General features: G+C 40.9%; 1 protein-coding gene across 1 annotated transcript in view; it reads right to left on the bottom strand.

Annotated features, from left to right (window-relative positions):
- LIMCH1 (LIM and calponin homology domains 1) overlaps window positions 1-25,496 on the bottom strand; it is a 245,906-nt gene extending 220,410 nt beyond the window's left edge. Inside the window, exons 1-5 of the mRNA XM_021706459.1 lie at window positions 25,485-25,496; window positions 18,275-18,282; window positions 16,976-16,986; window positions 16,890-16,891; window positions 10,711-10,781 (exon numbers count right to left, since the gene is read on the bottom strand). The gene's annotated coding sequence lies outside the window, so the exon portion shown is untranslated. The remainder of the gene's footprint in view (window positions 1-10,710; window positions 10,782-16,889; window positions 16,892-16,975; window positions 16,987-18,274; window positions 18,283-25,484) is intronic.
- Between the last annotated feature and the right edge of the window lie 1,287 nt (window positions 25,497-26,783).

The raw sequence follows: 26,783 nt of genomic DNA on the forward strand, positions 1-26,783 counted from the left end.
GGGAGTGTAAACTAGTGCAACCTCTGTGAAAGCAGTGTGGTGATTCCTAAAAGCTCTAAATATCAACCTCCCATATGATCCCGCAATCCCCTACTGGGAATATACCCTGAAGAACTCAAATCACTCTATAAAAAAGATACCTGCACACGTATGTTTATCGCAGCATTGTTCACAATAGCAAGAACCTGGAAACAACCATGCTGCCCATCAAAAATGTGGTACATATACACGATGGAATACTACACAGCCAAAAAAAGAACAAAATCATAAATTTCACAGCAACCTGGATGGAACTAGAGTTTATAATACTGAGTGACCTCTCACAGAAACAAAGATCCAAGTATCACATGTTCTCACTCATATAATGGACCTTGAACATCCAATGTAATACTATAAGAAAATGACTGACGGTACTGGGAAACTATGGGAGGGGGAGATGGGATTAACAGTAGCAAATATCTGTCTAGGGATGGGGAAACACCTCTTATCAACAGGGTGCCTGAATGAAATGTAATTGTACACCTAATCCTTAACTGTACCCCACAAAACCATAACAAAAAATATTGATTATGAAAAAAAAAAGAGTATCAGTTCATTTAATTTTCAGAACAACCCTATGAAATCGATACAATTGTTATCTGTTTTCATAAATGAGCAAACTGGGACTCAGAGAGGTTAGGTAACTTGCCTAAGGACCCACAGATGGCAAATCTAGGATCTGGTCCATCTACTAGGTTAGACCTTAAAACTTTGCATTATTTGACTAACTAACTAACACAGTTTCATAGGGTTCAACATAAGAGTTCCAAAATCCATTCGTGTTCCATGATAGTCACTCATAAAAGGGTTTGAACTGGCTTTTGTTAAATACATATCCATGGATAATAACAGCAAAAGGGAAGACAAGGATATGAAGGGGTGGGAAGGAAATCAAACCAGAGAAGAAAGAAAGGCTTATAAGTAAGAAGCAAGGTAAGAAAATAAAGGTAGTCATGCACTGAGATTTGGCTTTGCATTTCTGGAAAGACAAGATACAAGAGGTGCAAACCATCAGCACAAAGAAGCATTTTGACATCTGAAGGTGAGTTTGGGATTGGCCCCATGACTGGGAGGCACTGCTGGCTTGAAATCAGCAGGACTGAGGAGGCTTAAAATCTGCTGGGTGGAACTGCTGAGAAGCTACAAGAAAGTGTTCTTACAATGTCAATAGCCTCCCTGAGGAGACACAGGAACTCAGTAAATGCAAAACCCACGAAGGACTCTAGAATGTCTGACCAGCACCACAGGGATCCCATTGGCTGGGGCTCTCCTAGACCACCTGGAAATGCTTAAAGGAACTTGAGAAAATTTACAACAGAAAGATGTTAGAATTAATGACAGAGAAGCAACCCTTGACCCCAAGCTCTGGAAGGAAAAGGTCTTAGGTCTGCAGGGACAGTACCTTAGGTAGGACAGAGCTGGAAAGTCAGGGACCTTATTCCCAGAGGTGACAAACAGTCATGAGGAGTAAACCAAGTGGATAACCCCAAGCCTTCCCATCCACTTTCAGGGAAGCACATGCCAAATTATTCAGTATGGGAGTACTTTAAGGTAAAAGGAGAAGGTACAGGTCTGCTCAGAGGACCAACAGGCTTGCTGGAAGAGCTGTAATTAGGAGGAATGTCTCTTTCCCAACTCCAAGTGCCCTGATGCAGCAGGGCTAGGAACCTGGCTGTGAACACAGCATACGGAAAAAAATGACGGCTCCTGGAAGCATCCAACAAACCTCTGGAAACAGAGATGCAAGGCTGGGAAGGGGCTCAAAGCAACACCAGCTATCCCATGAGGGCTGAGGGAGTCAGCCTATAAAGGAGGCTTTTCTCTCGTAACACCCCAGGCAAGGGGTGCTCTGTAGATTTTGGTGGCTTCTGCTTTACCTTATCCCACCCTACCAGAGTAGTTCATTCTGTAGTTTAGAGAGAGAATAAAGGAATGGACTCCTCGCAGGAAAGTTCTGGAAGCATGATTCCCTCCAAAGCATCCTTCCTTGAGCACACCCTACATAAATCTAACTCAAGTCACAAAGAGACCTGATAAAACACACACCCACTCTCAAGTTCACCGTTTCTTCACTAGAAGTTCTGATGGCTGTATGTTCTGGTGGAGTGTAAGTGTCCCTCAGTAGAATCTGTTGGTCTTGTAGGTCCATCAATTATTCCTTCTCTTTTGATAACACCTTCCCAATTTCTATTTGAGGAACTTTCCCTTTTAAGGCACTTGTGAGGTAGGGCAGAGTGTGAAGAGGGTGCACTCTACCTCCTGGCTCCAAACAGGAACAAATCCAGACCTGGTCACTCAGTTGATTCTGAGATGGACCTAATTTGTGTCAATGAAGAGTAGGCGCTAGAACTTCTACAGGAATTACTCCAAAGATCAGATTTCCTTTTTCCTGTGGTGATTGCAAGGCTAGTATAATATAAGCTAAAAACTAATGGTAGTCTACTTCGTCACCATATGGGAAAAATATTGATTCAAAGACAAAGCCAATAGTGAAGAAAGCAGAATCAAGAGATAGATGATGGATGGATGGATGGATGGATGGATGGAGGGATGGATAGATTGATGGATGGAAAGGTGAATGGATGGATAGGTAGGTGATAGATATAGATAGATAGATAGATAGATATAGATAGATAGATAGATAGATAGATAGATAGATAGATAGATAGATAGATAGAAGAAAGAAATGAAGAAGCAAAGAAGGAATACTTGGATGCCACAGTTCAAGCATGGGCGTACAGTCATGCCTGTTGCTGGGGTGTGTGTGTGTAAATGATTCACCACTATACTTACGCACATGAACCAATCACTTCCCATTTTTGTTTAAACCGATTTGAGTTGCATTTATAGCAACTAAAAAATTCTCCCTAGCAAATTCTCACCACCTGCTCCCTAACAAACAAAACAAAACAAAACAAAAAAACCCACTCTTTAAATGCAGAATAGCTAACATCATTTTGTTACATCTCTACATATAGGAAACCAGGAAAGGGAAAAAGGGTGGGGTGGCATAAAGGTGTCATTGATTTCAAACTAATCCCCCTGATTCTAAATTAAGATTCTCACCAATGATTGAGTGCAATGGACAAAGGAATTTTATGTTTTCTATTTTTTAGTAATTGTGCCTCATCATCAGGAAAAGGATAGTTTCCAATTACTTTCATTTATACCTTAGAGATAGAAATGCAAGGAAGTCTGTCTCTTCTCTAGAATGACCCCACCAAATGTTTGAAAATATTTTAGAGAATTAATCCTGAAGGAAAAACAGGGAAGCAGAAGGAAGAACACGAAAAGTTGGAATGCCCCTGTCTCCTTATGATGTAGTGGTAACTCCATGATGTATCCCTGCAAGGCTGATCAGTTCTTGGTTTCACACATCAAGCAATAGCCAAGAGTGAGGAATCCTTTCAGTCTCCTAAGGCAATTATACCACTTTATGTTCATGAGTAGAAAGAAGACCTGCATACAGTTGTAGTCAAAAGACATGAGATTGTAAAACACTTAGGAGCTCATTTCCTTGAGACTCCCGCAGTGAACATTTTAGATAAGGTTTTTTAAAAATGATAAGACATTTGTACGTTCTTGCTCATTTACCTATATCCACTCTGCCAAGGAAAAAATAATAATATTTAATACAACTAACTTAAAAATATTGAAGGGTCTGGGCAGACCTAACCCATGTGTGGTCTTGTACTTTTCTCGGGAGTTAAGGAGAATCACAGTGGCCATTAATGATCCTTCCTGGGTAGTGTTCCTACTGGAATTCCCCAGCAACATCACCCAGAGACTCCATGCTCTAAAAGCACCTGTCTCACCAGGTCTTCATCAGAAGCCACTTCCTCCTGCAGGTTTACCCAATATCGGTGAGTCCACCTGAACTTTGGCCAGGATATAGGATAAACATTGACATAAACAAGAATTGGAAGATAATGTGAAAAATTCAAACATAAACTCACTACCTAGACAAACTCACAAATCTATTTTCCAGTATACTGACTTTAAAATCTTAGAAACGCTATATTCTGGTTATATTTGTAAAACAGATTTGCTATTATTGCTTACTTTATCTACTCTCTACAGATAATTGTTTTTTAAATTAAGAGTATTGTGAAAAGTATGGATACTAATGGATTAGTGATATTCAAAGACAAACAAAAAAGAAGAAGGAGAAAGGTTCTTTTCTAAAGCAGACATAAAAATGCCAACTAACAAATGTAGAAAGAATTAAAAAATCACCATGGTGTAACTGCCAGTGTAATAAATGATTCAGAAAAGTATCATCAATAGATACTAAGCCCATTGGGTGAAAGATTTGGGGATATCAAGTCATTTCCACAATCTCAGAGTGGGGAGGGGGATGCTAACAATACATTAATCTTGGGGACATCATCTTGACCAATTATCAAACATAACATTACTAGCAGTGGGACAAACTCCACTATGTAACACACTGAGAACATCACACCATTGCCAATGGTATTCTCTTACCATACTGTTTAACCTAATCTAATTTAATCTGATCACAAGGAGGCAATTAGAAAAACCCAAATGTGAGACATTCTATTATACAAAATAATTGGTCTGAAATTGTCAAAAGTTGGAAATTTTTTTTTTTGTATCATTAAATATACAAAAGACTTGCTGGGTGCAGTGGCTCAAGCCTGTAATCCCAGCACTGTGGGAGGCTGAGGCTAGAGGATTGTCTGAGCCCACAGGTTGGAGACGAGCCTGGGCAACATGGTGAGGCCTCACCTCTACAATAAATCCAAAAATTAGCTGGGTGTGGTAGTACACACTTGTAGTTCCGGCTACTTGGAAGGCTGAGGTGGAAGGATCACTGGAGCCTGGCAGGTCGATGCTGGAGTAGCCGTGAGGTGTGCCACTGCACTCCAGCCTGGGCAACAGAGTGAGACGCCAACTCAAAAAAAAAGACACAAAAGACTGGATTAATTGTTCTAGGTTTAAGGAGACTAAAGAGATGTGGCAACGAAATGCAGTGTGTGATATTTGACTGGATTCTTAAAAATCAGTATAAAGGACATTAATGGGGATACTGGAAACATTTAACTTGGGGATGCACATTAGACATTCATGTATCATGGCTAAATGTCTTGAAGGGTATGGAGGAAATGGCCCTATATTTAAAAAGATCCACACTGTGGCATTTAGGAGGTCAATTTCATGATGTCTGCATCTTACCTTTCAATTATTCAGAAAGATAAAGAGGTATATACATAAAGAGAGAAAGCAAAGATGGCAAATTGATAATATTTAGCTCATTTAGGTGCAGGGTATATGGATCTTCATTATACTATTCTTATATTTTTTTCTATAAATTTGAAATTGCTCAAAATAAAAAATTAGGAGGGGAGATGGATAGAAACCTGAGAAAACCTTTTTAAAAAAGTTATCTGATTTACCCAAACAAACATTTTACACTGCCCAAACTCAATGACTTAACTTTACTAGGGTAAACAATTTACTTGTAAAATGAATTCCACCGTCCTTGGGGGCTGGCAAAGTTTCTCTGTAAAGGACCAGATAGTAAACATTTTCAGCCTTGTGAGTCACATATGGACTCTTGTTTAATTTCGTTTGGTTTACAATCCTTTAACAAGGTAAAAACCATCCTTAGCAAAAAAGAGCAACAGAGACCATGGGTCATTTTTTACCACCCCTGATCTAGATGAAATTGCATAGAGTTCTATCTAGATAATAAAATCGTAGTCAGAAACTTTCCTTTCTGGGATTCTTTGGAAACAGTCTGGTGTGGGTGCAGGAACACAAATAGCATCACCAGCCAGCAAGAGAGTCTGTCCTGGGAGCAGCTTCTTTAAGGGATGACTCTGTGTTACCTTCCTTTTTTACCCTTAAGCCACCAAAGAACAGTGTAGCATTTGATTAATATTTCTTTCTTTTTTTTTTTTGAGTTGGAGTCTCACTCTGTTGCCCAGACTGGAGTGCAGTGGCCGCTCCTGGCCACCGCAGCCTCAACCTACTGGGCTCCGGCGATCCTTCCGCCTCAGCCTTCCAAATAGCCAGAATTACAGGCATGCGCTACCACACCCGGCTGATTTTTTGATTTATTGTGGAGATGAGGTCTCGCTGCCCAGGTGGGTCTCAAACCCGCGGGCTCAGGCAATTCACTCACCTCAGCCTCCCAAAGGCGTGGGATTACAGGCTGAGTCACCGAACCCGGCTTGATTAATATTTCTAACAGCATGACATTTGTCACATGTTTGCAACTCTTTCAGCACTTTGATCCCAGACCTTTTATTAAATGCTCTGTAGAGGGCTTATATCATTTAAGCATTTAATCTCTGAAACTTCAAATACACACATTTGGCAAAAACAAGTAAATAAATAAATAAAATAAGAGGGAGGTGATTGTGGCAAAAACACATCTACTCTAATTCTACTGGACACATGATCTCCATTTTATACTTGCTGTTACTATAAATTATACATTTACACCCAGCTAGTACTGTACAAGGGTTGTATATGCAAAGCCACGTGAGCAAGCGATCTCCCAGAGTGATTTTGATGGTGCACAGTTCCTATCATACATGCTGCCTGTATGAGCTAGTCTTTTCTCTCTCCTATCTCTGCTGTCTTCTGTCCAAGCCCACCATTCATGTTTGTCTCCATCTGGTCTTGACAGCTCTATCAGAAACTGAAATCTGGCCGGGTGTGGTGGCTCACACCAGTATTCTAGCACTATGGGAGGCTGAAGTGGGATAATTGCTAGAGTCCAGGAGCTAGAGACCAGCCTGGGCAACATAACAAAAAAATTGACTGGGTGTGTTGGTGCATGCCTGTAGTCCCAGCTACTCTGGAGACTGAGCACAGGAGTCAGAGACAGTGGTGAGGCATGATTGTGCCACTGCACTCTAGTCTGGGCAACAGAGAGAAACCCTGACTCAAAAGAAAAAACAAAAATTAAAACCCCTCCATCCTCCACTGACCACATCCTCCAGTCCTTTGAGCTCTCTCATGACCTCACTTTTACTGAACCTGCCTTCTCCCAAAAGAGACAATCAGGCCTTAATGCTTACATTTTCCAAGACCGCCAACCCCAAGCAGTCTTCTTTGTCCTCTGCCCAGCTGAGATCCTCTGCACTGCCCTCCTTCCTACACTTAGATCTCAGGTACCCAACATTCACCCCCAACTGCCAACTTCCCTCTTTTCTCTCCCATTAAATTCCCAATTCTAGAATAAGACAGTGGCTAGGGCAAACGCTAAGGAATCAGATCACCTGAGCTTAAATATTTTTTTTAATCTCTGTGACCTTAGCAAATTACTGTATCCTTTGTACCTCAGTTAATTCCTTTCTAAAATCAATACAATAATAGTACCTGATAGTCCACAGTTAAGTTTGGAATCAGATTAGTAAGAGGAAAATCAGACCCCATCCCAGAAGGTGCCCTTCTGTTTGATAAGAACTATGAGGGCTTTTGTTGTTATTTTTGTTTCTTTTAGAACCATAAACAACCCAGGAAATTTTTAGTGAACAAAGAACATGGAGTCTCTACAGAGTTGCTACTGACATTTAGAGTGAATCCGACTCAGACAAAAAGATGAGAATTTGTTGAAGAATTAAATATTAATAATTAATTAATAATGCTGTTCATGGATTTACCGATCGGGGTGAGAATGCTGTTCCAAGACACCAACTGGGCTTCTATTTTAAATAACACAGAACTGGAAAGCTCCAAATGATATTTTAAAAAGAGAATTGTACATTATGGAAGCCTCATTCTAAAAAGAGAAATTACATTGTAGCAGTCTTATCTTCTTAACTGTTGCTATGGTGTGAGGTAGCCATGAGTCAGAAATCCTGAATCACCAGCATCCACAAAACTCTCTCGTTCTAGACAGTGGTGCAAACTAGACAGTGGCGCAGCCTCGGGCATTCTCATCTACTTCTGAGACAGGTGTTGGACACCTGCATGGATCCGCTGTCTGGAAGCCTTCTGTTTCCTAAGACCCTCCAAGCTGAGTTTCCCGGTTTCTGGTCCCTGGCATCAAACAATCCCATGACTGAAAAAGAGCAAGTCCCCCTGCTTGCTAGACCAGCCTCAGCATACAAGTCCCAGAAAATACACCTGCTAATCTTGGTCTGTGGCAGCCCAATATTCTCAACTCAGACAAAACCTGACCATACAAGTGGGGAAGAAAACCCTCTTCTTTCACTGTTCCCAGCCATCATCGCCTCCAGTTCCAGGGTTCTGGTTCTCATGGCTCTGTGAGTTCTGCACTTGGAAATCTGTGTGCATCTGGCTTCCTGGCTCCTGACCCAACTTTCTCTCCAAGGTCCTGGCTGGGACTCATGCAACTGGCTTTCCTGACCTCAGGCTACTTATGAGGTTCTTTCTGCTTGAGCAAACAATTTGCCAGGGCTGCCAGCTGTAGTCCTTGGGAAGCTAGGACTCCATCTCTAAGCCCTAGACTCCAAAATTCATACTCCTTCAAATACAACAATGGGTTTAATTCTCTATGATTACAGGATGTAGACAGTAAGTCAGTTGTCTTGGATTTTATTCCACCTTCTCAGGCATGGGAATATAGTGGAGAGACTGGATGTCTACAAGAATCTCTGGAGCAAATGTTAGGTAAACAAATATTGGTACCAAAGACCTACTGCCATTGAGCCAACATGGTCCACATGAATTAAATTAGATTTGGGCTAGTCTATCAATATCAGGACAGGGCTAAGAGTTATCAAAAGCAAATGCTAAAACAGAAGGCAAGAGTTTAGAGCCACCAGATGTGGTGGCTCACACCTGTAATCCCAGCACTTTGGGAGGTCTAGGCAAGAGGATTGCCTGAGTCCAGGAGTTCGAGACCAGCCTTGGCAACATAGCAAGACCTCATCTCTACAATAAATCAAAAAATTAAGCGGGCATGGTGGCACATGCCTGTGGTTCCAGTTACTTGGAAGACTGAGGCAAAAGGATCATCTGAGTCCCAAAGATAAGGCTATAGTGGCCATGAGCATGCCACTGAATTCCACCCTGGGTGACAGAATGAGACTCCAACTAAAGAAAAGAAAAAAAAAAAAAAAAAAAGAAAAGAAAAAAAAGAAGAGTCTGAGCCTAATTATGACTTGCCTGAGAAAGGCACCTAAGAGTCCTGATTTACATGTAATAATAAAGAGAAAAGAGGTGGTGAGAGAAATACAGTGTGAGGCGAGGGGAGAAACTTCATAGGAAAAACAGCAAAGGGGATATACATTTTTCTTTCAAGAAAGAAGGGCGGTGGGGAGGCAGGAAAAGAAAATGCTGAATGAGCCATGTTAAAAGGTTCTGAAAAGTCTACAGTGATGTGGCACTGCACAATCTTTTTTTTTTTTTTTTGGTCTCACTTCATCACCCAGACTGGAGTGCAGTGGCACACTCACAGCCACCACAGTGTCAACCTGCTGGGCTCTGGCAATCCTTTCGCCTCAGCCTTCCAAATGACCAGAATTACAGTCGCGTGCTACCACGACCAGCTAATTTTTTTATTTTTTATTGTAGAGATGAGGTCTCGCCAAATTGCCCATGCTGTGCACAATCTTTCAAAGCACCATACCTGTGTTATCCTTTCAAAGTTCACAAAAAGCTTATGAAATGGACAGAGTTATAATTTTTTTATTACCGCTTTGGAAAGCAATTAGACTCAAGAATGTTAAATGATTTAAGGGGCAAAGTAAAGACTTGAATCTAGTCCTTTGGTTCCAAGGCCCTTGCTCTTTCAACCACATCAGTGTGTCCTAAACAATATTCTGAAAGTTACCAAGATAAGATTCTATTCTATGTGATTCCATTGACATACGGTTCAAGAGAAAGCACAACAGATGCTATGGTGTTTGAAAGCAGAACAGTGCTTGTCTCCAGGGGGCTGAAACTGAGTGGGAAGGGGCATGAGGGAACTTTTTACATCTTGATTAGGGTATAGGTTACACTCACAAGACACATGTTTTAAAACCCATCATATTGTCCCTGCAGGAGCTGTGTGTTTCACTGTATGTATGTTTCACCCCAGTAACTCAAAAATCAGCATACAAATTACAGAGCCTGTTCAATAAGTGCAGGTTTTGAAATCTTGACGTTTATATCCATCCATTTATAAAATAAAGGCTCTAGCTTATTTTGTGTCTAGAATCACTTCACAGAAGCTCTTAACCCTTCAAAACATAAAAATTAAACACTGCAATTATTGTTCACATTTGAATGTTGCCAACAGCACAAGCTAAACATATTCAAAATACCTCAGTGAAGTAGGTTCAGTGAAGAATGTTAAACTGGCATGCTTAAAAGATGATGGAAATGTCTAGGAGCACTGATTTCACTTGGCACAGGCTGCTTTTGTTTGGCATTTTAAAAGGGAGAAAAGCTGTTACTTTTGTCCACATCCTTTCCTACATGGTAAAAGTTTTTTGGCATTGAGTACCAGATGCCAGTTTTCTAGTTTGACAATTGCCACAGTCCCCACTACTACTGAACACCACCTACTGAACACCAACACTCCCTCACTTATGTGTACCCTTCCTGCCTAGCCCGGTGATTTTTTGAGTTTCAGATCAAACTGTGAATAAATTCCCAACAAACACTAGAAGTCTAATAGACAAACTGAATGGCATTAATGATGCTTCATGAATAAAACAACTGAATATAGGCTATACTTACTCACAGAGGAGGATTCCATTTTCTAATCCTGTCCGAAAATCTTTATCACCAAAACTTCTGCCAGTTACTTGCTGGAAAAGAAAAAAGCAAAAGAGAGCATAAATTTTATTTTTTAATCAGGAAGATCTATAATTTTTTTTCCTCAATATTTAAGAGCCTTAAAAAACCTGGTGGCACTCCAAAAATAAGGAAATCTGTTAGACCTGAATTTTCTTCCCATGTGTAGCTTTGCCCAAATCAGCTACATTTAAATTTAGATCATTTCTCTGAAGAGTTTTTCTACTTACTACAGTAAAAAATATCTATCCTTCCTGATAAGAATTTCTTACTTTGGGAGACTTGGCCATGTAAGTCAAGGCCACAGTCTCTTTTACCCAGAGTATCCGACCCACACACACTTTCAAAAAAGCCTGTGGATCCTAACTCCCATAGCCCTTGAAAATAATAAAAAAATAAAGCCTATAGAAAGCACCACCTGAGGAGAGTCTCTGTTTACTAAAACATTAAGGGACTGGGGGAGAGGATGATTTAGACTCCTAACCTCAAGAGAACAAACACCAAGACCAGAAGATTAAAGCCAATATCCATGATCAGTATTGCATTAAAGAGAAAAAATTAAAAGCTGGGAAAGAATAATATTCTGGCAGCACAAGATTGATAGCCATTCTCGGTATCTCTGGCTCTCAGCAACCATTTAGCCTAGGCTCCAGTCATTCATTTGTTCATTCAGTAAATATTTATTGAGCACCTACAGTAAGTCAGGTAAATACATACACAGTCATTCTTCAATATCCATAGGAGATTTGTACCAAAACACCTCTCTGATACCAAAATCTATGAATGCTTAAGTCTCTGATATAAAATGGCACATCTTCCCATGTACTTTAAAATATCTCTGGATTACTTATACAATCTAATGTAATGTAAACACTATTTGAATAGTTGTTATACTGTATTGTTTAGGAAATAATGACAAGAAAAATGTCTGTACATGTTTAATACAGATACAATTTTTTCAAATATTTTTTGATACACGTTTGGTTGAATCTACAAGTGTGGAATCCATGCATATAGAGGGCTGACCATGCTGTAAACCCTAAAGCAACTTCTAAAACAGTAAAAAAAAAGTTATGGCTCAAGCCTGTAATCCCAGTTCTTTGGGAGGCCGAGGCAGAGGATTGCTTGAGCCCACAGGTTTAAGACCTGCCTGGGCACCATGATGAGACCTCGTCTCTACAACAAATCAAAAAATTACATGGGTGTGGTAGCGCACGCCTGTAGTTCTGGCTACTTGGAAGGCTGAGGTGGAAGAATCGCCAGAGCCCAGCAGGCCAATGCTGGGGTGGTCATGAGCATGCCACTGCACTCCAGCCTGGATGATGGAGTAAGACTCCAACTCAAAAAAAAAAAGAAAGAAAGAAAGAAAGAAAAGTTATAACTAATAAACCAAGAAAGGAGATTAAATTAAATCATAACTAATACTAACAACTGGGCACAGTGGTTCATGCCTGTCATCCCAGCACTATTGGGAAGCCAAGGTGAGCAGATTGCTTGAGCCCAGGACAACATAGCAAAACCTTGTCTATATAATAAAATCAAATAATAATAATAATAATTAGTGAGCTGTGATGGTGTACACATGTTGTCCCAGCTGCTTGGGATGCTGAGGCGGAAGGATTGTCTGAGCCCAAGAGGTTGAGGTTGCTATGAACCGTGATCATCTTGCTCATGCCACTGAGCAAAAGAATGGGCCTCATTTAAAGAAACAAACCAACCAACCTAATGACAAAAAAGGCAATAATAAAAGGAAAGGGGAACAAGAACAGATGGAACAAACAAAAATAAGTAGAAAGATTATAGACCTAAAACTGGCCATATCAATAATTACATTAAATATAAATGGTCTACACATCCTCAGTGAAAAGAAAGATTGACAGATTTTTTTAAAAGTAAGACTCAAGAACTATGTGCTGCCTACAAAAATGTACTTTAAATATAAAGGCACAAATAGGTTAAATAGAAAAATAGAACAAGATACACCAAGCTAATACTAGTCAAAAGAGATCTTGAGTGGCAATATTAATACTAGACAAAAAAACTTTCAGAGCAAATAATAATAACAGAGACAGAGAAAGTAATTTCATAATTTAGAGGTTATCTGAATAAGAAGACATAATAATCCTAAACATTTATGCACCTAATTAAAAAGCTTCAGAATATAGATAGTGTGGCAATTTCTGAAAGAACTAGAAATTGACCTTCCATACAACCCAGCAATGCCACTATTGGAAATATACACGAAGAAACTCAAATCATTCTACAAAAAAGATACCTGCACATATATGCTTGTTGCAGTTCTAGTCACAATAGCAAAAACATGGAACCAACCATGCTGCCCACTGAAGCTGGACTGGATTTTTTTTTAATGTGATACATATACACAGTGGAATATATGCAACCATAAAGAAGGACAAACATATGGACTTCGCAGCAACTTGGATGAATATAGAGTTGATCATACTCAATGATCTATCACAGAAACTAAGAACAGAGTACCATATGTTCTCACTCATAAGCAGACCTTGAACAATTATCATAATACTATAAGAAAGAGACTGGCAGTAGTGGGAAACTGTCATAGAGAGTAGGAGGCAATTGAGGGAAACTGCTAGGGGAGGGAGAGGCACACCTCATCAACAAGAGTACCTGCATAATTGTTTGTATACCTAACCCTGAATTGTACCCCACATCTTTATTTTTTTTATTTTTATTTTTATTTTGAGTTGGAGTCTCACTCTGTCGCCCAGACTGGAGTGCAGTGGCCGCGCGGCCACCGCAGCCTCGACCTGCTGGGCTCCGGCGATCCTTCTACCTCAGCCTTCCGAGTAGCCGGAATTACAGGCTTGAGCTACCATGCCCAGCTGATTTTTTGATTTATTGTAGAGATGAGGTCTCGCTGCCCAGGCAGGTCTCGAACCCGTGGGCTCAGGCAATCCACTCACCTCAGCCTCCCAAAGGTGCGGGATTACAGGCTGAGCCACCGAGCCTAACTACATCTTTGTTTTTTTTTTTTTAAAAAGCTTCAAAATATATAAGTCAAAATAGATAGAACTCTAAGAAGAAACAGATAAATTTACAATTTGAGTTGAGATTTAAATATTTCTCTTTAATAATTGATGGAACAAATAGAAAATCAATAAAGGAGACTTGAACAACACAAACAACCCATTCAACCTAATAGACATTTCTAGAATACTGCACCCTAAAACAGCATAATGTATATTTTTTTCTCAAGTTCACAATGAACATTTACAAAGATAGACCAAATTGTGGGTCAGAAAATAAGTCTTTCTTAAAATAATTCATACAATGTATGTTGTCCAACCACAATTAAATTAAATTCTAAATTAACAACAGAAATATCTCTGGAAAATCCTCAAGTATTTTTAAACTAAGTAACACAATTCTAAATAACTCACTGATCAAAGAAAAACTGAAAAAAGAAATTAGAATGTATTTGGTGGTGAAAAAACATGACAACATCAAAATGTATGGAAAGACACTGACGTGGTATTTGAGGGAAATGTGTAGCACAAAACAACTATACCAGAAAAGAAGGTCTCAAATCAATAAACTGTGCTTCCATCTCAAGCAAACTAAACCCAGATTAAGTGGAGGAAAGGAGGACATCAAGGCTAAAATTAATCACATGAAAAACAATAGAAAAAAATCAATTAAGCTAAACACTATTTTTTTGAAATCAATAAACTTATTAAACCTTTAGCCAAATAGATAAAGCTTTAACTGAAAAAAATTGGCAAATTATTGGGTTTTATCCAAGAAAAAAAAGAAGAAAAGAAAACGCAAATTACCAATATTAGGAATAATGGAGATGACATCATTACAGGTTCTACAGATATTAAAAGGATAACAAAAAATTATAGATACACTTGTGCCAATAAGCTCACCAACTTAGATAAACTTGACACATCTCTTGTTACAAACAACCATAGTTCACTTAACAAAGAAATAGACAAACTTCCCACAAATAAAATGTCAGGCCCAGACGGCTTACCTGATGAATTGTATCAAATATGTAAGGAAGAAATAATGCAATTCTACCCAACTCTTCCAGACAACTGAAAATGATAGAATACTTTCTAATTCATTTTATTAGGCCAGGACTACCTGATACCAAAACCAGACAGATATTACAAAATATACACATAAAATATGCCAATATGTTATTTGTTCATGTTGGGAATTGTAAATGACTTTTATTTTGCTTTTTAAATTTTTCCACATTTTCCTAAAACTTTCCAAAATCAATGCCTATTACTTGAACTATCAGAAAAACCAAACATACTTAAACACACACCACACTTACAAAAAAGCAGACCAAGGAAATTAAATGGTCCAATTTTTCCTTGTAAAACAAAGTTCAAGTTCTATTATAAAACATTTTCATTAACCACTCCCACTAGAAAGGTAATTCACTAGCCAAGACATGTAATAACTCAAAACATTATTTTGTTTATATCCTCTCATTCTTTTTTGAGAGAAGTTAAGAAAATTGATTTTAAAAACCATTTTTAACAGTTTGCAAACATCTAGCTTTTTTCCAAAACAAAATAAGACAGATTCCTTTTAAAAAGCTAATTTTTTAAACACAGACTTTAAACATCTCAGCATTTTCCCCCAGAATTTGCCAATGATTCGTCTAACATTGACCTGTCATCTGTCAGAATAATTCATATTCTGAGAATCTCACCAATACCACCTATAATACTAAACTTTGTTCACCAAGAAGAAATTACACAAGTTCAAAAATATTTTTCCGGCCAGGTTCGGTGGCTCAAGCTTGTAATCCCAGCACTTTGGGAGGCTGAGGTGAGGGGATTGCCTGAGCCCACGTGTTTGAGAACAGCCTGAGCAACTTGGCAAGACCACGTCTCTACAATAAATAAAAAAATTAGCTGGGTGTGGTAATGCATGCCTGTAGTTTCAGTTACTTGGAAGCCTAAGGTGGAAGGATTGCCTGAGCCCAGCAGGTCAATGCTGGGATGGCCATGAGCATGCCACTGTACTCCCACCAGGGCAATGGAGTGAGACTCCAACTCAAAAAAAATTTTTTTTGTTCAAGGTCTTCACATTTTTGTTGAAAGTATTATACTCTAATAAAAAAAAAATGTGCCAACATTGAGAACACAACATAGTTTAGCTACATTTATGAATCTCTGGTCAAGTTTACCCCAGCCCCTCTCCATGTATTGAGCAGTGATGAGGAGCAGGATGAAGACATGGAACCACAGTGAAACGTGGTCACTGTACACAGGAAGCCCACAGACTGGTGAAAGCAGTTACCTAAGCGCTTATGATAAATATAAGGTAACATAACTATTAAGGATAGAAGACAATATTGGTGGCCCACAAACAACATAAATTGTTCATGTACCATTTAAAATCATCTTGCATGTGATGCATAGCTACTACAGAATTTCTGGTAGAAGTTGACACAATCAGCTAAAGTCAGTCGACTGATCCCCAAGATGTCGTCTGGTCAAATTCAGTTTCTTAGACTCTCAGTTCTGACGATGAGGATAGGCACCGCGCATGCGGAGGAAGGTGCTCACTTCTTCCAGCACTGTCCTTCCTCCTTGGGCCTCTGTCTTCCTCTCCTGCACCCATGAGGTCCCAGCATGGTCTTCACATTGCCCTCCACCAATTCAAATGCTACCCATTCTATTTAGGACAGAGGCATCTGAATCTTTGTTAGGAGAACCAATAGTGAAACTGACTCCAGAAATTCAACAAAGACCATGACACTGAAAAGATGGTCCTTGGAATTAAAGTTAGATACACAGACTCCCAGTGTTTCCACTCTCTCTAAGACCTACTAAATCAGAACGAGCATTTTGAAAAAACTCCCATGTGAGTCACATGTGTGGTAAACTTCACAGAGCCCTGACCTCAAATACTAAACTAGGCGAGTGGTTCAGAATCACCAAGGGAGGGCCTTCCTTGGAAGTCACAATTTTGGACAACCTGTCTCAACAAACCCTCTCAGCAACATCTTTATGACATGTTTACCATATCACACATTTTGTATTTGAACCATAAAGACTGCTAATGACTAGTACCCTCAGGACAGCATAAGCCTTTGCTATAAACAGCAAAACAGCTGCCAAGAACCATCTACCACTACCAACAGTCCATTTGCTGGGGAAGTAAAAAGTGACCACCCAAGCCCTCCCTAATGTCCCACTTGGCTCCTGACTGAGGACTGTCAACAACCTTCCAGACAAGGCATGGCCAAGTCATGAGCTCGTGATCACTCTCCAAAGACACAGGGCAGAATGGGAGGCTTAGCAGAGCTCATAAAAGGGGCCTGAGAGGGAAGCCTAAGGATTTGGGGTAGGTGGGGAGACAGCACAGATTTGGAAGCATCCAGGGGCCAGTGGGGAAAGAGCAGCATGAAATGTGAAGGACTTCATCATCTCCCAGTCCCGCTCTCTCACCTTGCTGGTCCTTGCCCATCTGAACAGCTAATCCTTGCAACTCCATCCTTGCAATCATCCAGTCCAAAATCTTAGAATGATGTTTGGCTCCTACCGTTCACACTCAGTCACACCCATCCACAGATCCTGTTGACTGCTTTCAGAACTCAGCCGAATTCTAACTGCGTCTTGCTACCTCCACGCAACCACCTTTGCCCAAGCCGCTGTGGTCTTACACCTAGAGAGTTCAAGGGTCTGTTCACTGGACTCACTGCTCCCAACCTTGCCTCCCTTCTGTCTGTTCTCAACACAGCAGCCACGGTGGAGAATCCCATCAAGTTAGATCACACCACGACTCCACTCACAGGCACTCAATAGCTCCCCATCTCACTCACAGTTGAAGTCAAAATTCTTATCATTCCCTAAAGGTGTTCAACATAAAACCAAACAAGCAAACACACACAAATAAAAAGCCTAATGGGAGAGCATGGACAAAAATTCTTGGACACCATCATCATCTTAAAGGTGAGCATTATAAGTGGACATATATGTCTCCAGACAAGGGGATTCTCAGGAGTATTTATAGTGGCAAGCAGGCCACCAACTATGTGTGTCTTTCAGGAAAACCTAATATCAGAGATTTTCTGCATTATGCTTTAGAATCAATTCACTAACCAAATTATTTGTTGGAAGGACATGTAAATTAAAACAATCAATGAATGGATAATACACCAAAACTTGATGGCTTCGAAGGAAGAGAAAAGGCCTCATCTGCTTTAGCAATTAAACCAAAAGCAGAAACAAGAGGACATTATAATGTGTCATCATACTATTTTATGCAAGTAATTATTGAGGAAGCTCATCTGTATGTGATTTCCTTTCTGTAGAACTAAAAGGTAATTATTATGTGTCTGAATTTGTCTGTGTCAGTGGCATGCTCTGAACCATTTAAATAACTGGAATATGGGGAATTTTTTAAAAGAACAGTCTAATAAAGAAAACCACACAACCTTATGGCAACATTTTAATGATGTGTTTATAATGTGATATGACACATTGTATAGCACAAGCTGCACTCTGCTAATGACTTTGTTCCCACTGTTATGTAATTGCCATAAACACGCAAAGGCTGCCAAGAATCAGTCTCCCAGCCTGATTATTATTCATATTTATGATATTTCAGAAATAGTTTCATTAATTTTCAGTTGTTTTTTGAAAGCAATTTGGTGGACAAACTGTAGTCCACTAACAAACTGTAGACCTGAACAGGATTCTAAATGCATACTGGCAAACCCTATTATAATGATCTTAAGAGGAGAGTCTGTTGGCTGGCAAAATAATGGTCCCTAGATTCAAGCAATTGAAACAAAAGGCAAGATTTAACAGACTTACATAACTTTTGAAAGACAAGAACATTTTCCCTAAATCGTGCAAAACAGGTATACTTTTCAGAGGCTGGGATTTCCTTCTATGAACTGTAAATGAAAAAAAAAATCACACTTCTTTTATTCACTGAAGAAGATTATTTGTAGCTCTGTATGCTGACTTCTGATTATATCTGACTTAATTAACAAGAAGAACATTTCTGCATATTTTATACCTAAATTGTAAAGTAAAGCAAAACAGAATTGCTCTTATTTTTCACACTTTGTGAGAAATAAACCTTCTGTGGAATTGCTAGAAAAATCAAATCAAAAGTCTATGGAAGTGCTTTGTAAACAATGATGAATCCTACTCATTTCAGCAATCAACCAATCAATCACTTACTGAATACCTATTCCAAGCCAGGCAGTATAAAAGGCATGAGTGGGACCAAAATAACAAGATCTGGACCCAACACAGTAGGAATCACAATCCAGGGGGAAAAACTAAAACATGACAGTATTGCAGGCTATGGAGGAAGACGATGGACAGAGCATTAAAAGGAGCAGGGGGGAAACAAGGAACACACATGAAGGACTGAAGGATAGCTGAGTGATGAGAGCGCCTGCTGTATGCTTCTCTGTTCTAAATGCTTGCCCATTTGTTCATGTATTTAATCCTCATAATAACTTTGGTGCTTGGTTATTATTTTCATTTTAAAAGCAAAGCAACCTAGACACAGACAGGTTCAGTAACTTGCCCAAGGGCACAAAACTAGCAAATAGCAGAGCCTGGATTTAACCCTAGGCAGTGTGACTGCAGAGTTCATGCTCTTAGGTACTGTTCTGGGTAGCTACTGAGCAAATTCCTATGGGAGAGCTGGAGAGTAAACTCTCTCTGTCCAAGACAGTCAGGGAAGGACTTTGAGTGGCTGGCATTTGAGCCTGAGGATGAAAGGGGATTTCCCCAAAGGAAGGAACAGGGCCCTCCAGGCAGATGCAATGACCTGTGCAAAGGTTTCTTGGACTACAGATGAAAAGTTCTGAGGGCTGAGCACAGGGGGCCTGCCATGGCAGGTGTGGAAAGGGAGGGTGGTCAAAGAGGAGGTGCCAGAGTAGAAAGAGCCATACATGAAGGGTCTTGCATGCCAGAACTACGGGTTGTATACAAGCCTGAAACAAAAGAGACCTCACAGAAGACAGGAGAAAGGGGAAGGGTTCTCTGGCAATCATTTCCTACCAGTTCCCTACTTTTTTTGTTTTTTTTGAGTTGGAGTCTCACTCAGTTGCCCAGACTGAAGTGCAGTGGCCGCTCAGCCTTGACCTGCTGGGCTCCAGCGATCCTTCCACCTCAGCCTTCCAAGTACCATGCATGGCTACTTTTTCATTTAGTGTAGAGATGAGGTCTCGCCAAGTTGCCCAGGCGAGTCTCGAACCCACAGGCTCAGGCAATCCACTCACCTCGGCCTCCCAAAGCACAGAATTACAGGCTGAGCCACCGAGCCTGGCCCAGTTCCCTACTTTTAAAGAGATTGCTCCAAAATGACATTTGACTTGTTGCCTGTAATGACATTCCTGTGATTCTCCCATGCATGGCCAATGCCCTCACTCTTGGAATCTCGGGGAGACAGAGCCCATCTGACCAGATCTTCCTTGAGGACCACCGTCCCCAGCCCCACCCACATCCCCCAACACCCCATATCTACACTGACCTTTTCATCTTTTCCTGTCAGCTTAAAAAGGAAGAAATAATCTTCTCTTTTCCAAATTGGGTTTCTCTGGATCCTATCTCTTCCTAAACCTAGGTCCTGCCTTTAGCTCAACCTTTCCCCTGTCCACAGAAATCCTTCCTTTCCTTCCTGGTGGTATGACAAGTTTCCCTCTTCCTAAAAATCCTAATACCATCTAGCCCTTCAATCACCATCTTTTTCTCCTTCCTGTCCCAAATTTCCCATATGAGTACCTTGTACCCATTACCCTGTCTTCACAGCTCAGCCACCTACAAGCTGTCCTCATTTAATTCACTGAACATTCTTAAATTCACAGCTCCACCAGCATAAACCAAGTCATCTTAGGCAGGTTAATGAACTTGTGCCAACCTGTAACTTCCCTAATGAAGACAGGATCATGGGATCAACTGCAAAGGTTTGCATGAAGAATGAATGAATGAATGTCTGTAAAGCCCTTACTACATTGCCTGGCCATAGTGAGAGTTCAACACATTCACGACCATTGTGGGCAACAATAATAAAATCGCTGTGGGTCTCACTCTTGGCATCTCTCTTTCCAAGCCATTCTGCTGATCTCAATGAGGCCACGCTTTGCTGGTTCTCCCCTTCTATTCTTTTTATTTTTTATTTTTGAGTTAGAGTCTCACTCCTTTGCCCAAGCTGGAATGCAGTGGTACGCAAGCTCACGGTCACCCCAGCATCAACCTTCTGGGCTCCAGCGATCTTTCTGCCTCAGTCTTCTAAGTAATCAGAACTACAGACGTGAGCTACCATGCCTGGCTATTTTTTATTTTATTGTAGAGATGAAGTCTCACCAGGTTGCCTGGTCTGGTCTCGAACCCGTGGGTTTAGGCAATCTACTCGCCTTGGCCTCCCAAAGTGCTGGGATTACAGGCTGAGCCACCGAGCCTGGTCCTCCCCTTCTATTCCAATGCCGCCATGCTCTCTACCACAAAAGACAAGTTTCTCATTTAATCTTATCTTGGAAGCATCACAGTCACCCTCTTGCTCCTTGTAGGATTAATTGCCTCTCCCAGGATTTCCTGGCAACAGACTCTGCTGGTTTCCATCTAGATTACTAAATAAATACTCCTGGCCAGGAGTAGTGGCTCACACCTGTCATCTCAGCCCTTTGGGAGGCTGAGGCAGGAGGATTACTTGAGCCCAGGAGTTTGAGACCAGCCTGGACAATATAGTAAGACCTCATCTCTACAAAAAAGAAAAAAGAAAGAAAGAAATCAATAAATTAGCTAGGTATGGTGCGTGTGCCTGTAGTCCCATCTTCTTGGGAGGCTGAGATAGAAAGAACACCTAAGCCCAGGAGGTCAAGGTTGCAATGATTCATGATTGTGCCTCTGCACTTCCAGCCTGGGTGACAGGGGAAGATCTCGACTCAAAAAATAAATAAATAAATAAAGTAAATACTCCTTTCTCCCTTAATTTGGGAACTTCTACCTCATTCTCTTCCCAGCTGTAAGCCTTTTCTCCTCTCCCTTCTTCCCTCTATGACACCTCCTCTCCCCACCTCCCTAGGTGTTCCCATCCCATCCTAGGGCTTCCTATGGCCCACAGATGGTGATGACTCACACATTTTTAAATGTGGCGCAGATCCCCTCAAGGCCAGAATTAAATATCCAATTTCTTACTCAACATCTCCACTTGGGTACCTAATAACTATTTCACACTTAAGGCGACCAGTACCAAAGTCTTGACATCTGTCCCCCACCCCAACCTTTTCTACCCCTGGTCTTTTCCATATTAATCAATGGCACTACATCTCCCTCCCCAATAATAGAGACACACTCAGACCACCAAGAAGAGCAATGTTCTCCCTCCAAGATGTATTTTCGGCCTGTCCTTTTCTCTCCGTCTCTGCACTATGACAGTGGCCCAAGCCTCCACCATCTCTCAGCAAGAGAACTGCAGCAGGCACCTCTCTGCTTCCATCCTAGCCTTAGCACAAGCCGCCCCCCACCCATCATCCAGGGATCGTTCTGTCCATCCATCCGTGTCCCCTCTTTACATCAGAATAAAGTTCAGGTCTTGTGCACAACCCCTACAGGTGAGAAAAACAATGTCCTGAAAATTAAGTGATGCGTCCAAGGTCAAACAACTAGCTGGGAGCAAGAATAACATGAGAAACACCTCTTCTTCCACCCCACCACACTACATTCTGAAGCCCAACTCTTTCTGCGGCTGTTATACTGCTATACTTTCTTTAATAACAATAGCTCCTTAGGTCTATTCAGTTTGAGTTGGCAAAGAAACAGCCCAGAAGTCCAGGTCTGAGGTTATTTAATCAACATTATCAAACCATAATTCCCTCCAGCACCAGTCCTAAGTACTTAATATTGAGGATAATAAAATGCAATCTGCAGAATCCATTTATATTTTCATCATGTCATCAGAAAACCAGAAGGCGCCGTTTATAACCACACATTGACAGACTGTACCCCCCCAAAAAAATCTAATTAAGAATACAGTTGATGCTCAAAGCACCCTGGGAGCACTAAATCCTCTGATATAGCCTTTGTATCATCTAGACACAGAAAATGGGTCAGTCCAGACATGTGAGTGGGTTTAGTGAAACTGTGTTTGCACACCCTCAAGCTGCCCTTGACTTACAAGAAAGGAACAGAAGCTGCAGAGAAACACAGACAGCACCGAGGATGAGCTTTCCCACAACACAACACCACAGCCACTGATTTGAGAGCTGGGAGAAAGAAGAGTCCAGGAAGAAAAGGGAGCAGTGAATGCTTGTGGGCTACATATGTTGTTTCCTTTTCAAGGAGCAGAGATGTGCTCTGACCACAGTGTTATTTTTACCTGGGTATCATGTTGCTCCTTAAATAAATATTTTAGTTCTAGGCTAATTTTGGCAAACCAGTCCATGTAACTGTCATCTTGGCCTCAACACAGTGAAGTAGAAAACCTTTGAATTAGGTGGCTTTGTGTTCAAATTCCAGGTGTGGCACTCAGGAACTGAATGACACTAGACAAATGACTTCATTTCTCAGAGCCTGGGTCCTGGTCTTTAAAGGATGGTTACTGAGTCTGTTTTACAAGCTTATTAGAGGTTGAATGCATAGACAGATGCCATCTAGTAGGACATTTAGTATTTACTGAGTGTGCAAAAAAAAAAGTGTTCTGTTACTATTTTTTTCAAGCTTCATATTTAAGGAGAAGAAAACTCCACAAATGGAGTGTCTAAATCAGGTGGTTGCAATTTTTGTTCAGGGCTAGTCAATGTGGCTCAAGTCTGTATAATCCCAGCACTTTGGGATGCTGAGGCAAGAGGATTGCCTGAGTCCAGGGGTTCAAGACCAGCATGGGCTACTTGGCGAGACCTCATCTCTACAACAAATCAAAAATTAGCCAAGCATGGTAGTGTACACTTGTGGTTCCAGCTACTTGGAAGGCTAAGGTGAAGGATCGCCTGAGCCCAGCAGGTAGAGGCTGTGGTGAGAATCTGACTCAAAAAAAAAAAAGAAAGAAAGAAAGAAAAAATACTGTAGAGAGAGAAAGTCTAGTTGAAGCAAATTTGTCACTTACATGGTGAATCTGTTTATTAGTGTTGGGCACAAAATCACCTGGGGAAGCCCAGGTGATGACCTCCTATACACATTATCAGAGTTAAATGAGACCATAAAGAAACAAGTGTGCAAACTCAGAAAAATGACATATTTTGTAAGCAAACTGGACTTCAAAAGGTTAATGTCATGAAGGGAGGGATTGCTACTATAAGTAAGAGGCTCAAGAGACAACATGACCAATTGCAATGTACAATGAGTCATGAGATAATGCACCTTTATAGATAATGTTTGGGGCACATTTGAGAAAACCTAAATATATATGGTCATTTGATGATATCAGGGCAGCCCTATTCACTTTATTAAGAGTGATATGGCATGGTGATTATGCAAGAGAATGGTCTCATATTTTGGAAATGTGCACTAAAATATTTAGCGGGAAAAGGGTCTATAATATTACCTATAATTCATTTTGAAATAGTTGAAAAATACTAGAGGGGTATGTGTGTGTAGGAAGCAAATACAGAAAATGTTAACAATTGTTGGAACTAGGTAGTGGGTACATGGATTTCTTTGAGCCAATCTTTCCTTGCTCCCTCCCTCCCTCCCTCCCTTCTCTCTCTTTTCTTTCTTTCTTTCTTTCTTTCTTTCTTTCTTTCTTTCTTTCTTTCTTTCTTTCTTTCTTTCTTTCTTTTTCCTTTTTTTGGTGAATGTTTCAAAACAATCACAATAAAATGTTGTGGGAGCTGTGACTGAAAGTAGTTTAACAGCCTAGGAAAAGTACTCAGGTCAATAATCTGCCCAGGGCCGCCTTGCTAATTTCTAGGACTATATTTTCGTATTTTTCCCTGATGTCAGCTATCTGCTGGTTCACTATCGGTCAGTACATTGATGTTCAGCTCACTCTCTCACCTGCTTACTGCACAGAAATGGCACTTGCCAGCCATCTAGTCGGCATGACGTTAGCAGTGAGGATGGGAAGGAAGAAGGGGTCGAGCCCCTTGGCTTCCTCATTTCAGGCAAAGAACTAGAACCAGAGGCTCTGCCAGGAACACACAGTCCCCTAACAGTTGCAGAACTGTCTGAAGAAGTGATTGATTTCACTATTTGACATTCTAATAACTGGATAATTTTTAGCTAAGAATCCAAAGTAACCACAAAACTGTTGTATGTTGCCAATTCTCAGCATTTAGAAAGGCATCAAACTCAACTTAGGAAACTACTAGAATTCACCCAAACAAGTTATTAGATTACCAAATGAAAATAAAACATGGTGAAATGTTCAGTACAAAGACAGAATGCTCACATTTTAAACAGCCTGTCCTTAAAAAATAGGTTGGACGCCAGGCTCGGTGGCTCAGCCTGTAATCCCGCGCCTTTGGGAGGCTGAGGTGAGTGGATTGCCTGAGCCCGCGGGTTTGAGACCCGCCTGGGCAGTGAGACCTCATCTCTACAATAAATCTAAAAATCAACCGGGCGTGGTAGCACATGCCTATAATTCCGGCTACTTAGAAGGCTGAGGTGGAAGGATCACCGGAGCCCAGTAGGTCGAGGCTGCAGTGGCCGGGAGCGGCCACTGCACTCCAGTCTGGGAGACAGAGTGAGACTCCAACTCAAAAAAAAAAAAAAAAATAGGTTGGACTTGGGCAACACAACTTACAAAGAAAAGCAAGAAAGTGACCAACATGAAGATGAGGAGAGTGACTTTTAGGAAGGAGGGAAGGATTGATCGCTGAGAGAGAGCACAGGGATGTTCTTCTTGGTTGGCCAAACCCTATTTCTTTTTTTTTTTTTTTTTTTGAGTTAGTCTCACTCAGTCGCCCAGACTGGAGTGAAGTGGCTGCTCCCAACCACCGCAGCCTCGACCTGCTGGGCTCCGGTGATCCTTCCGCCTCAGCCTTCCAAGTAGCTGGAACTACAGGCGCACGTTACCACACCCAGCTAATTTTTGATTTATTGTAGAGATGAGGTCTCACCAAGTTGCCCAGGCGGGTCTCGAACCCGCGGGCTCAGGCAATTCACTCACCTCAGCCTCCCAAGTCACAGGATTACAGGCTGAGCCACCGAGCCCGGCTCAAACCCTATTTCTTAACTTGGGTAGTTATCACAAGACTGTTTACCCTAAATAATTAACTAAGCTATGTATTTGTTTCCTGTGATTTTCTGTACTTGTGTTATATTTCATAATTAAAAGGGTTTCAGCCAGGTTTGGTGGCTCATGCCTGTAATCCCATCACTTTGGGAGGCTGAGACAAGAGGATTGCCTGAGCCCAGGGGTTTGACACAAGTCTGGGCAACTTGGTGAGATCTTGTCTCTACAATAAATCAAAAAACTAGCTAGGTGTGGTGGTACACGCCTGTAGTTCCAGCTGCTTGGAAGGCCGAAGGGGAAGGATTGCCTGAGCCCAACAGGTTGAGGCTGAGGTGGCCATGAGTGTGCCACTGCACTCCAGCCTGAGACTCTAACTCAAAATAAATAAATAGAATAAAATAAAATAAAAAGGTTTTTAAAGGAGACTGAAGATATACAGGCTAACCTGTAAATTGGCTCAATCTCTTTGTTTTTTCCCTCTCATAAGACACTAAAGATATTTCCATTTGGTTTTACGCAGAAAAGACTTTGTAGTGAGAAATAGCACTCTAAAAAATGGTGTTTGGTTCAAATACAACAGAAATGCACCTCTGTCTACTAATACTCCTGGAGCCCACCATTAATAGGGTGGCTATACATGCCCACTGTGCAGTATATTTTTAGTGAACATTTGAATAGTGGACAAAGAAACCAATGCATTGTTTGTTTTCGGAAAATTAAAAAACATTGCCTTCTGAGCACTTGTCATTTAGATTGTGGCCGTAGGTGGGCACTTCGGGCTGAGAATGACCTGAGTGCCCATCACCCTTCTCATGCAGCAACGGTTCTTGTGCCTGAATCACACAGTTGTTTAGCAGCACCTT

Source organism: Carlito syrichta, unplaced genomic scaffold (genome assembly GCF_000164805.1).
Source record: "Carlito syrichta isolate Samal-C Ts95f unplaced genomic scaffold, Tarsius_syrichta-2.0.1 Scaffold315593, whole genome shotgun sequence".
NCBI lineage: Eukaryota > Metazoa > Chordata > Mammalia > Primates > Tarsiidae > Carlito > Carlito syrichta.